This window comes from Podarcis vaucheri (assembly GCF_965113315.1).
Source record: "Podarcis vaucheri genome assembly, chromosome: Z".
In the NCBI taxonomy this organism is placed as follows: Eukaryota; Metazoa; Chordata; class Lepidosauria; order Squamata; family Lacertidae; genus Podarcis; species Podarcis vaucheri.
Window position 1 is genome coordinate 22,886,037 of NC_138758.1, and position 14,306 is coordinate 22,900,342.

The 14,306-nt window shown below is 42.4% G+C and overlaps 1 long non-coding RNA gene across 4 annotated transcripts in view; it reads left to right on the plus strand.

Annotated features, from left to right (window-relative positions):
• LOC309524103 overlaps window positions 1-14,306 on the plus strand; it is a 23,629-nt gene continuing 9,323 nt past the window's right edge. Inside the window, exons 1-6 of one of the 4 annotated variants that reach the window (XR_014215794.1) lie at window positions 1-217; window positions 467-493; window positions 2,237-2,266; window positions 7,101-7,157; window positions 7,997-8,053; window positions 10,371-10,751. This is a non-coding gene — a long non-coding RNA (uncharacterized lncRNA). Of the gene's footprint in view, window positions 494-2,236; window positions 2,267-3,010; window positions 3,068-7,100; window positions 7,158-7,996; window positions 8,054-10,370; window positions 10,752-14,306 lie in introns of those variants that run through there. The other 3 variants (XR_014215793.1, XR_014215792.1, XR_014215791.1) reach the window with 3 other exon arrangements.

The following is a 14,306-nucleotide window of genomic DNA, read 5'->3' on the forward strand; positions in this document are numbered from 1 at the left end:
GAACTGTAGTCCGGGAGTTTGAGATGATCTGAGAGCAGGGAAGACCTGACCTGCTTCAGAACTGCAGTTGCGAGGGAAAGCAGCAGATCTGTTTTATTGATTTGGTTCGTGCAGTATCTAATAAGGACTGGAATTGTTCTTGTTGCTTCTGCCGCCCACGCTCGCAGGAAAGGATAGAGAAGTCTTGCCTGCCTGACTAAATGGCAGAATAAGTGGGGTGGGTTGTATCTGTGATCAGACAAGTCTGATTGATTCTGGTCTTGTGTCTGCTTTTTTCTATGTTTTCATACTGTGTGCAGACTAAATTGGAGCTGGCATGGCTTGTTACTTTTGGACTAAACACTCAAAGACAGGCTATCAGCTCCGTGTCTAAGAGGTCATTATAGTTTGGAGAATATGACTAGTCCCAAAGTCTTCTGCTTTTTATTAAAATGAAATGAAAACAAGTGTTTGTTTTTGAAAATAGCTCAATACAGAAGACGAGGCAATGCACGTATTTTTTTTTAATACCATATTGTTATAAAAAAATCACACCCTCTTATTTTATGTCTGAGCCTCTTCTCAAGGGCCTCTTCCAAAAGCTTGATATTGTGACACTTCCCCTTTTTAGTTTTGTATAGGGAATACACAGGAGTGGAGTTGATGTGGGACTAGGCTCTCACACCAATTTCCCCAGCACTATTTAGCAGCTATGGAGCCTGGAGTGGGCGCTACTCCACAAGGGGCAGCTACTTGTGAAAGCCCACTGCTGTAGTCCGTTGCTGCCTTTTCTCAGCCCTTTGCACTGCTCTTCAGCAAAATAGAAATACTGTAGAAATGGAGAATTAGGCTAGAGCAGGGGTCACCAATCTTTTTCAGCAGGGGGCCGGTCCACTGTCCCTCAGACCTTGTGGGGGGCCGGACTATATTTTTAAAAATATAAATACTATGCAAGCCGGTCCCACAGCTGCCTCTGGACCTGGAAGAGGAACACACTCTGCACATGCTCAGGAGCGTGTCTCGGTGCCATCCGCTCACCGGCGTTGTTGATGAGCAGCAGCCGCTCTATCAGCCCGTCCTTGCGGAGCTCCCAGGCGGTGTGACCACACGCTGTGGCCCATCGTCCGAGGCCAAGTCAGCGGGCAGGCTGCACATACAGAGCGCCGGAAAGGCGACGCGCAGCTTGCCTTCCAGCTCACCAGCAGCAGTGAGCCAGGCGCGGGGCCAGCAGGCACACCAAGCTCCGGCTGAAGCCCTGTGATGTGCCCATCACGATGCTCATGGTGCGGCCCAGACCCGCCACCTGCCCACCAGCCTCTGCGTCCATGGCCACACCAGCTTTACCTCAGTGCGCGGGCGGCGAGGCTTCGGATTGGCTGCAGAAGCTACCTGCAGCCAATGCGAACCATGCAGCGTTGTGGAAGTCAGTCCCCAAGTGGTGAGGCGTCCGCGGTTTCTTTTCAAGGAAATGCCGCACAAGTTTAGCTCAGCAGGGACTGACTGAGCGGGCGGCAGGGTCCACGGGCCGGATTTACGAGCTTGCTGGGCCTCATTCAGCCCCCAGACCATAGTTTGCCGACCCCTGGGCTAGAGCGACATCTACCATGCCATTGTGCATGGTTATTGGAATATGCTGCATAGTGTAAATACAGGATAATTCATTCATTCCCAAACTATAGTTTAAACACTGAGTTCAGATGTCACAAAGAATTGTGGTTAGTTTTAAATCAAAATCAGTTACTACTCACAGATGTAGGGGACAGAAGAAAGTCTATATATGTAGGCCCGAAGCTTGCTGCAGCTTATTCTCATTCTGGGAAATCACTGCTTCCCAGTGATTACATCTGCACCACGTAAATGATTTATTTCTCATATAGCAGTCTCAGTCCAGTAAACTATGTGTAATTGGACTGAGATTTAGCACTGTATCCATGTGCTCTTTCTTTCACAACTGTAACATAAAAATTACGAGGTTCGTTAAGTTTCCTGGTTTCATGACCTGATTTGTAGTCGGAGATTAAACCACAGTTTTCTGATTCATGCATATTGGAAAATAGGTTTTGCATTATGGCATACAAAAAGGGGATCTTCATCCAGCAAACCATAGTACATTGGACTAAAATAATATATGTGAACCAGACTCAGCATGCAGTTAGTTCTATATTGTAACCTTTGCCCAAACCTATGGCAGCTTTCATTTTCTATATTATATTTCTGTGAAAGCTTTTTTTTTAGCAAATTATTTTCTTTTCTGCAGCCACTAAGAAGATCGATGAGAATAGCTGCTGTGAGTAGCTCTCCCTTTTTCTTTTATTCCACTGCATATTTCCACAATGTTAATGCTGATATGACCAGAGAGCATCCAACCTACTAAGAAATGGCATCTACAAAGCAAAGAGCCATTCCTCGTAGGGTGTCTCATGAGAGCAAATGCAAAGTGTGGTTAAGAATATAAGCTGTGAAATTGCAGTTCTTTTGCTTCAAAACTCACCTCAGCCAACTCAACAGGTGTCCCTCAGTCAGAAACATGCTTCATAAAGAACACAGGGCTGATATCACTCCTTTCACAATGTTCACTTCAACTGATGCTGTGCTGTGTGCTTACTGACACCCTCTAGTGGCGCCAGGGAGACAAAACCACAGCAGGAAAATGTACAGTAGGATCACAGATTGCATACATTTAATTTGCACAACCACAGATTTGCACGCTTGGTCATGAGCCAGCTGATATCACAAATTAAACACACACAAGGTGGAGAACCCAAAAGCTCGTAGACTTGCTTTCTGGGATCTGGGAAGGTCTTGCACTGTCCTTGGAGCCCTTTGCAAGTCTGGATACCAAGCTTTATATTACACATGCAAAATTAAATGTTGCTTGTTTTAAATAATTTATTCTGCTTCTGCTAGTTAAAGAAGAGGCAAAAAATGGTTTGTGGCCACTGATAAGAAAAATATTCCTAAACCCATCACTGGCTTCTGAGATTTTACTAGACACCACCCACGTGGAATCATGCCTGTTCTTCCCTTGCAGAAAGCGGCTGCCAGATCAAAACAAGAGGCTTAACCGCAACTGGCAACAGCACCTAAGGTAAATGCTATAAAAAGTTTTGTGTGTTTTATTTTTATAATGTGGAATCATATATATATATATATATATATATATATATATATATATATATATGCAGGTTTTGGTGTCTTCGGGTGTCTTCCCGTGTAAGAGTCGGGGTGTCTGGGCGACGTTTCGACGAGGTCTCACTCGTCATCTTCAGGCTGGTGCTTTCGGCTTCTTGTTACTGGAACAGAGCAGAATCTGGTGTTTGAGTTCCTATAAATACTGTTGAGGGGTGTGGTGTATAGCCTCCAACGTTCTGGGCAGAGAGGAAGTTCCTAGATTAGTGTGCCTTTTCTTCTTTTGTTCCTTAATTACTTGAGGGATATCTTGAGTGATTTCATGAGTGATATTCTGAATACCACTGGGTGGGTCATTAAGTGTAGATTAGTTGCTAAAGCTTTCGTGTCTTGACCTCTTGAGCTTGTGAAGAGTTTTTCTGAGAAGATGGCTGTGCTGCATTTAGTTGTGCTCTGGCTTGGCTTCGTGTATAGGGGCGAGCTGTGATTTTGTGCCTTGTGCCAGCCAGATCTGTGTAGGGATTGCAGGGGGGTGCAGCATCCGGAGGTGCCACTATAGTTTGGCTACTGGATGGAGTCTGTAATATGTCTGTGGAGAGGGTCTGGGTTTGGAAAAATCGACCCAGATGAAGCCAATAAAATCAGACTTGAAGTCACCAACATCCTCTGCTCCAGCAAACCACCCAGAAGCAATTTACACAAAGAAGAACAGAAAGCACTCACCAACCTGAGGAAAGACAACAACATAATCATTCTCCCAGCAGACAAAGGCAACGCCACTGTTGTGATGAACACATCGGACTACCAAGCAAAACTATCAAATCTACTCCAAGACCCTACCTACCAACCTATAAAAACGGATCCCACCACCTATCTGGAAAAAACCACCAAATCCAAAATAAAAGCCTCTCCTATCAGTGAAGAAATCCAGCTAAGAATCATCCCCAGAGAAAAATCATCCAGATGCCCCAAACTCTACGGTCTCCCCAAGATACACAAAGAAGGAACAACACTCAGACCAATAGTCAGCTCCATAGGCTCACCTCTACAAAATCTCGCTAAATTTCTCGCTAAGCAACTTCAGCCCTATGCAGAATCCATCGCTTCACACGTTACTAACTCCTTCCAGTTCATAGAAACAATAAAGAAGCAATACCTACATCCCGATGACCTTCTTGTGAGCTTCGATGTTGTATCTCTCTTCACTCAAGTACCCATTAATGAAGCCTTGACAGCCATCCAAAACAAATACAATCCCCCCAAATACATCCTGGACCTGACCAACCACTGCCTAACCAACACGTACTTCATCCACAATGGACAAAGATACAAACAGATAGAAGGAGCACCTATGGGATCACCCCTCTCACCGGTCATCGCAAATTTGTACATGGAACACTTTGAAACCAATGCTTTAGACAAGTCAGAACACAAACCCAAACTTTGGCTCAGATATGTTGACGACACCTTTGTAATTTGGCCACACGGGAAAGAAAAACTAGATAGCTTCCTCACACATCTCAACAGCCTACACCCCAAAATACAATTCACTATGGAAATAGAAGACAACAACCAACTCCCCTTTCTTGACGTCCTAATCTACAAAAAACCTGATGGCTCCCTAGGACACACTATCTACCGGAAAAAAACACACACCAACCGCTACTTACATGCACAATCACACCACCACCCTGCACAAATAAACTCCGTAGCCAAGATTCTCATCTCCAGAACCAAACGCCTGGCTGACAAAGACCACTTGACAACTGAGTTACAGAATCTCTCAAATGTGTTAATCGCCAATGGATACCAGAAAAACAGGGTTACGAAGCTAATCCAAAAAGAAACACCCCCCAAAAACCAAGACACAGAAGAAAACAATGGCATGGCCCTCCTTCCTTATATCAAGGGCACTACAGACAAAATTAGCAAAATCCTCCATAAACACAATATCAAAACAGCCTTCTGCACCAACCAAAAAATAGCCAATATCCTCAGAAACCCAAAAGACAAAATCCAGCTGGAAAACCAAGGGGTCTATGAAATACCCTGCAAAGTCTGCCCAGCCACGTACATTGGACAAACAAACAGACGAATAAATGCACGTATCGCAGAACACAAGAATGCCGTCAAAAAAGAAGAAAAAACTTCCTCTCTTTTCCAACACATGAAAGAAACAGGACACGAAATTAATTTTGCAGATTCCAAATTGCTCTTTAACATGGAACATCACCACAAGAGAATAATCATGGAAGCCATCGAGATAGAGAAACACCCTCACAACATGAACAAGCGTGACGACACGTCCCGCCTGCCAGACATCTGGAAATTAGCCCTCCCCACAAAAACCGACACCAGAACCAGAGGCACACAGAACGCCGTCACCAATCAACCACACCAGACCCAAACCCAGACCCTCTCCACAGACATATTACAGACTCCATCCAGTAGCCAAACTATAGTGGCACCTCCGGATGCTGCACCCCCCTGCAATCCCTACACAGATCTGGCTGGCACAAGGCACAAAATCACAGCTCGCCCCTATACACGAAGCCAAGCCAGAGCACAACTAAATGCAGCACAGCCATCTTCTCAGAAAAACTCTTCACAAGCTCAAGAGGTCAAGACACGAAAGCTTTAGCAACTAATCTACACTTAATGACCCACCCAGTGGTACTCAGAATATCACTCATGAAATCACTCAAGATATCCCTCAAGTAATTAAGGAACAAAAGAAGAAAAGGCACACTAATCTAGGAACTTCCTCTCTGCCCAGAACGTTGGAGGCTATACACCACACCCCTCAACAGTATTTATAGGAACTCAAACACCAGATTCTGCTCTGTTCCAGTAACAAGAAGCCGAAAGCACCAGCCTGAAGATGACGAGTGAGACCTCGTCGAAACGTCGCCCAGACACCCCGACTCTTACACGGGAAGACACCCGAAGACACCAAAACCTGCATTCCTGTACCCGTGAAAATCTACGAAAGCAAATATATATATATATATATATATATATATATATATATATATATATAAATAATATTTATTAATTTTTCAACAGTTTAAACACAACACTACAGAAAACCCAAACAACAACAACAATACAATACAATACAAAAAACACTACAAAACACTAACACAAACAACTAACAAAACAAAACAAAAACCATTTAAAACACAATCCAATTTCAATATCTTATCTTTCATTCACTTATTTCCACAACCTCCTCACACCTCCCTTTTTGTATTGCACTTCTATTAATTGTTTCAGCAATTCCTTTCCATCTTCCTCTATTTTCTATCCTATAATTGTCTTAATACATTCTAACCTTATTTTTCCCTTTAATGCTCTATTAATCTATTTATACTTAATTCCTTATAACATTTCTACTAAAGCCATATAACTTCATTCCAACATTTTTCTAACATTCATTAATTTTACAGTATTTCTGTAAATAGTCTTTAAACTTTTTCCAGTCTTCTTCCACCGATTCTTCTCCCTGGTCTCGGATTCTGCCAGTCATTTCCGCCAGTTCCATATAGTCCATCAACTTCATCTGCCATTCTTCCTGGATGGGTAAATCTTGTGTCTTCCCAATGTGGAATCATATATAGTGGTACCTCGGGTTACATATACTTCAGGTTACAGACTCCCTAATCCAGAAATAGTACCTCTGGTTAAGAACTTTGCTTCAGGATGAGAGCAGAAATCGTGCAGCGGCGGCACAACGGCAGCAGGAGGCCCCATTAGCTAAAGTGGTGCTTCAGGTTAAGAACAGTTTCAGGTTAAGTACGGGCCTCCAGAACGAATTAAGTACGTAACGAGAGGTACCACTGTATTTGAAACCAAGGAGGTTGAAACTTGGTTGCTTTTGTTTTTGAAGTGAAAGCCACAGGCATTTTGAGCCTGTTAGAATAACCTGAAGAACTAGGACAACTGTGTTCCTTTCATGGTGTTTCTTACCCATGTCTGTTCTTCCCTTGCAGAAAGCGGCTGCCAGAGCAAAACATGAGGCCGAGCCACAACTGGCAGCAGCCCCTAAGGTAAATGCTATAAAAAAAATTGTGTGTTTTAAAAACATAGAATAATTGTGATTTTGCATCCATATAATTGCTTAGTGTTTCGGTGAAGGATCAGACTGAAAACCTTAGCAGTTTTCTGAGGCAATCACAGCTCTTCTGCAGTTGGAGCAAAGCCTGGCCTAAACGGGTCTATCCAGAAGTAATGGCATCTACAAAGCAAAGAGCCATTCCTCGTAGGGTGTCTCATGAGAGCAAATGCAAAGTGTGGTTAAGAATATAAGCTGTGAACTTGCAATTCTTTTGCTTCAGATCTCACCTCAGCCAACTCAACAGGTGTCCCTCAGTCAAAAACACGCTTCATAAAGAATATAGGGCTGATATCACTCCTTTCACAATGTTCACTTCAACTGATGTCACTGTGCTGTGTGCTTACTGACACCCTCTAGTGGCAGCCAGGGAGACAGAACCACAGCAGGAAAATGTATAGTAGGATCGCAGATTGCATGCATTTAATTTGCACAACCACAGCTTTGCACACTTGGGCACGAGCCAGCTGATATCACAAATTAAACACACACAAGGTGGAGAACCCAAAAGCTCGTAGACTTGCTTTCTGGGCTCTGGGAAGGTCTTGCACTGTCCTTGGAGCCCTTTGCAAGTCTGGATTCCAAGCTTTATATTACACATGCAAAATTGAATGTTGCTTGTTTTAAATAATTTATTCTGCTTCTGCTAGTTAAAGAAGAGGCAAAAAATGGTTTGTGGCCACTGATAAGAAAAATATTCCTAAACCCATCACTGGCTTCTGAGATTTTACTAGACACCACCCACGTGGAATCATGCCTGTTCTTCCCTTGCAGAAAGCGGCTGCCAGATCAAAACAAGAGGCTTAACCGCAACTGGCAACAGCACCTAAGGTAAATGCTATAAAAAGTTTTGTGTGTTTTATTTTTATTTTTCTCATTTTAAAAAAAATGAATTCTCACAAAATTAAAAAACACACTAACAAATAAACAGACAAACGTATCCTTATTAAAACTGATCTTCTTAGCATTGTTAAGTGACTTCCTCCTATCCCCCTAGTTGAATTTCAGTGGATATCATTTTAACGGTTTTCCAAATCAAAGTTCTTAAAATCTTAATCACTTAACGTCAGTCTTTCTTCCCAATTCAGCCTTAAACATAATAATTACTCATATTACTTATTTAAATCCTAAGCCTAACTGGTAGTTGCAAGCTTTTCCCAATTAATTTAACTTGATGTATTTAACTAAGTAGTCATTAAATTTCGTCCATTCTTCCTGATACTCCTCCTCATTCTGATCGCGGACTCTTCCGGTCAGGTCGGCTAGCTCCCATCATCTTCATCTGCCATTCTTCCACAGTTGGTAGTTCTTGCGTTTTCCACTTCTTAGCTAGTAGTATTCAAGCAGCAGTTGTGGCATACAAAAATAATTTGGCATCTTTCTCGGCAATTCCAAACCTGTTATTCCAAGGAGAAAGGCCTCTGGTTTCTTTATAAATGTATATTTCAACATTTTTTCAGTTCATTATAAATCTTTTCCCAGAAGTCTTTTACCTTGGGGCAGGTCCACCACATGTGATAAAAGGTTCCTTCTTTTTCTTTACATTTCCAACATAAGTTATCACAGTTGTGATAAATCTTTGCTAGTTTAACAGGGGTCAAATACCATCGATACATCATTTTCATTATATTCTCCTTTAACATTGTACATGCAGTGAACTTAACCCCTTTCTTCCACAAGCTTTCCCAATCCTCAAAAATTATGTTATGTCCTACATCTCTTGCCCAATCTATCATTACTGATTTAACTTGTTCATCCTTTGTATGCCACTCCAACAGTAACTTATATATTTTAGTTACAGATAGGTAGCCGTGTTGGTCTGCCATAGTCAAAATAAAAAAAATTCCTTCCTGTAGCACCTTAAAGACCAACTAAGTTAGTTCTTGGTATAAGCTTTCGCCTGAAGAAGTGTGCATGCACACGGAAGCTTATACCAAGAACTAACTTAGTTGGTCTTTAAGGTGCTACAGGAAGGAATTTTTTTATTTTTATATATTTTAGACAGATTTTTAGCTTTAGAATCCAACAGCTCCATCTCCAACTTAGATTTTTCAGAAGCAAAACCACTTTTCTTATCTAATTTATACAATTCATTAATCTGGTGGTAGTGTAACCAATTTAGAAAAGACCGGAACCTACTCTGTCCCTTGACCTTATTTGCCTACCTGCAATTCCTGGTTGCTTGTGGCAACAGAGCAGTGCTTGAATACAGGTCTTGCTCAAACTGATCTTTAGATAGTTCAGCTATGCTGGAACCTGCCATTGTGGGCATAATCTGCTCAGCTCCCACCCACCCACTTTAATGGTTGTGAATGCACAGTAGTCTTTGGGGTGGCTTCAATCTGGAACTTGGCTCCTCTGTTTTGTGGAAAAGAGGGCAGAAGAGGACAAGTGCAAGTCTCCTTTCACTATATCTATCAGACTTCCAAGTTAAATTTAGTGTTTAGTTTTTAAAAAATTAGGCCATGGATTGTCACAGTGTTCACTAGATGCCCAGTTTTTAAATAGGCCCTCAAATAACCAGCTTTAATTTTCTATATTATATTTGTGTGAAAGTTTTTTTTAGCAAATTGCTTTTCTTTTCTGCAGCCACTGAGATGATTAACAGTGTGCAAGAGATGCCAGTAATAAAGATAGACCAAAAGTACAATCTAATTGAATCTAGGTTTGCTATCATGACTTTAAACTGAAGTATCAGCTCAGCAAGGTATAGCATTAGATTGGCATGCTTGGTTCTGATTTTCCAGGGTGCTATAGTGAAATCTGCTGTCTTGCAGATCACATACTGATCCAAATGGGTCAGTAAACAGCAAATCTTGACAGCCTGTTAACACCATGATACTGAATAAGGCCTGCAGAAAACTTTGTAGGACTTCTACATAAAGAGCAAAATAGGATTCTGAAGCATTTAGTTCTGAAATGACTTTTAAATTCATATAGACATCTATTTATTAGGTTTTGTTACATATTCTGATGACAAAAACATGAGTTTCCCTGCTGGGCAGCATGTAAACCTGTTTTTCAACTACTGTACGATAGACTTTTGCACAAGAAAACTTATAAATAATCCTACCCACAGTATGAAGTGGTACAGTCTATTTTCCACATCAGAATTCTACCACTTACTTTTGCTGCATCTTCATTTCAGTTGCTGTGACTTGAACCAACAGAAAAACAAATAAGATCATTGTTTTTGTGATTGTCATAATTTAATACCACCTGGAAAGAATCGTTGTGATGGGCAGCTATTGACTTTTCTTCCGATATAATCCTTTGTTTTGTAGATCATGCAAGATTTTGAATTTTTAACCTTGTTATGTGCTAAATGGTTTTTTTATGCAGGGAAGTCTGAAATAATGGTGATAATAGTATCGTAAAACAAATGTGTCAGACATTCCTGAGGTTTGTGGGTTGCTTTAGTAAAACAGCTGAGATATTTTCATGAAAAATTCTAGGAAGCTTGAAATCTTGTAACCCAAATGAATATCTATTTTGGCACATTTCAGAAAATAATAATAATCATCATCATCATTTTTTAATGCAATACAAAAAAACACCTTTTTCAAAAAAATAAAAATAAAAAGAACCCGATTAACTGAATATACTCATTGTTTGAAATTTTGCTAAATTTACCTTAATAAGAAAGAAAAGATCCATTGAAAAATTCATTGTGGCTTGTTAATGTTGGAACAACATATTTCTGCAGATACTGTGCTTATCTGCTCTTCTGTCAATTGGGAAGGTGCATAGTATGCCCAGTGCAGCTGAGCACCTGGGTTTTTTTGGGAACATGACAAGGTTGGGCCTGAGACCATGTTCCCTCATCCATCATCTTCTATACGAAGGGAAAGAGGCCTGGGATCATATCATCCTGTTATGCTTCTGTTCTTTCACAGCAGCCCCGCTTGAGGCACTGCCCACTGCTCACATGACATGTGTCAACTTGCACCAAGTTGGTCCTGGTTCTGAATTCATGAAGTGTATTGTACGAATTCAGCTAAACATGGCATAACTAAATAACACTTTCCATTAAAATTGGGCACTGGGAGGGAGGGGAACATAGTTATGCTTTGGGGGATGGGAAAATGGGAATTGTAATTCTGTTAGTGGTCAACTACATTTTGAGGGAAAGAATGCTTCAAAGGTAAGCACAACTGTACAAAATAAATCCTATCGCCAAAATAAATTGAAATAAATAAGTGCAACTATAGTGATATTGGAAGGGGCATGTAGTTGAGGCAGCAATTGACTCTGGTATCAAGAAAACAAATGATGAAGGTGTGGCTGTAGTGGAGACTTGGGGCAGGTTGTGTTAACACTAAATAAATTACAGGAAATTTTAAAGGTCCACACTGCTCTGACCACCTATCAGCTCCTCAGTCGCCGCCAGTGGCCGCCAATCACACTCTCGCTTGCTGCGACAAGGACAGCTGTCTATTGGCTGCCGCAGTAGCAAGCAAGAGGGCTAATGGCGGTGATCAGGCAGCTGATTCTATGATTGTTGGGGGAGGGGGAGAGATGTCGAAAATTGCTCACCCGTCAGAACGAAGTGTGAGCCCGAGATTGTAAGTGGCAATTGTAAGCAACGTGAGTGGTTGTGTGCTGCATTCCGGCAGGTGAGTGATTTTCGGCATCCCCCTGCCCCTCAACAATCAAGCGGCCAGTCACCACTTACAATCTTGGGCTCACACCAAAAAACCATTCGTGCATCCCCCCCCCTCAGCACTATCCGTGTATAAGACGAGCCTAAATTTTGAACCTCATTTTTGGGTCAGAAAAGCTCATCTTATACATGGAAAAATAAAGGTAAAGGTAAAGGTACCCCTGCCCGAACGGGCCAGTCTTGACAGACTGTGGGGTTTGTGCGCCCATCTCACATTTATTGGCCGGGGGCCAGCGCTGTCCGGGGACACTTCCGGGTCACGTGGCCAGCGTGACATCGCTGCTCTGGCGAGCCAGAGCCGCACACGGAACGCCGTTTACCTTCCCGCTGGTAAGCGGTACCTATTTATCTACTTGCACCCGGGGGTGCTTTCGAACTGCTAGGTGGGCAGGCGCTGGGACCGAACAGCGGGAGCGCACCCCGCCGCGGGGATTCGAACCGCCGACCTTTCGATCAGCAAGCCCTAGGCGTTGAGGCTTTAGCCCACAGCGCCACCCGCGTCCCTACATGGAAAAATACTGTAACCCTGATTTTAAAATGAAGTCCAGGGAAAAGGTCCTGTGTGAGAGTCTGGAGGCGGTTGGAGGATGCATGGCAAATAGCAGATTTAGGTTGAATCCTGACAAGACAGAAGTACTGTTTTGGGGGGGCAGGAGGTGGGCGGATGTGGATGACTCCCTGGTCCTGAATGGGGTAACTGTGCCCCTAAAGGATCAGGTACGCAGTCTGGGAGTCATTCTGGACTCACAGCTGTCCATGGAGGCGAAGGTCAATTCTGTGTCCAGGGTAGCTGTTTATCAGCTCCATCTGGTACGCAGGCTGAGACCCTACCAGCCCGTGGACTGTCTCACCAGAGAGGTGCAGAGTGGTGCATGTTCTAGTTATCTCCCACTTGGACTACTGCAATGCACTCTATGTGGGGCTACCTTTGAAGGTGACCCGGAAACTACAACTAATCCAGAATGCGGCAGCTAGACTGGTGACTGGGAGCGGCTGCTGAGACCATATAACACCTGTCTTGAAAGACCTACACTGGCTCCCAGTACGTTTCCGAGCACAATTCAAAGTGTTGGTGCTGACCTTTAAAGCCCTAAATGGCCTCGGTCCAGTATACCTGAAGGAGCGTCTCCACCTCCATCGTTCTGGCGGTTCCCTCGCTACGAGAAACCAAGTTACAGGGAACCAGGCAGGGGGCCTTCTCGGTAGTGGCACCTGCCCTGTGGAATGCCCTCCCACCAGATGTCAAAGAGAAAAATAACTACCAAACTTTTAGAAGACCTCTGAAGGCAGCCCTGTTTAGGGAAGCTTTTAATGTTTAATAGGTTATTGTATTTTAGTGTTCTGTTGGAAGCCGCCCAGAGTGGCTGGGGAAACCCAGCCAGATGGGCAGGGTATAAATAATAAATTATTATTGTTGTTGTTGTTGTGGGTATAAATAATAAATTGTTGTTGTTGTTGTTGTTGTTGTTATTGCTGCTGCTGCTGTTGTTGTTGTTATTATTATTATTATTAATGAAGCAGGGCAGCCTACTAATGTAACATTTTCAACAATCATCCCCATCATTTAGCTGATACTGTATGAGAACCTTCTTCTTAAGAAACATGTTGTCTTTAAACTAGACCTAAGGGAGGTGACTACATTAAGAGTGCTGCCCCACCCCATAACAAAACAGATGTTTCACCTTTGCACGATTTTTAATTCTATGTCACTTTAGGAAAATAACATTTTTTTATCAAATTGAAGAACTTATATGTATGTGTTGGGCTATGTTATTCTCTTTCATATTACGTTTTGGGAATGAAGCTGTAACAGCTGATCTTTGCATCTACGGTTTCCAAATGTATGCATATTCACATAAACAAGCCTGCAGATTAATGCAGGATGAGTGACTTTTGGTATCAACAGCATGCAAAAAGCACACACAACCTCAAATCTGCTTTACTTTGAGAAGGCAAGATCAGGCTTGTTCAGATCATTCCAACCATCTGTTTCTGAGCAGACAGCTGCTGCCCCTGTGAAGATAATCTACGAAGACTCCTATCATTTATTCATCCCAGCGCCCTCAGAAACATCAGCACATCTGATGACCATATGACTAGCAATAACATTTTACATGGCACTAAGTATAAGGCAAGCTGAATAGATGCAAAAGGTTACCAGGGAAGACAATAGTTGCTATGCTTAGTTTTGAAAAACAAAGAGCAGTAGTGTTCAGAAGCCAAAACTTTGTTAACTGTACCAGGCATTTGTATGGTTTTTGGTGCATGTGATAGTGAAATTGAAAAGGAATCATTTTTCTAGAGCCTGTATCACATCTTGTGCATTTTCAGCAAGCCATTGCTTGAAATGCAATGTTGTCCTTCACAATTTGTATAGTGCTTTTTGTACAACAAGGCCAGGGCTATCAAGTTTACCCAATC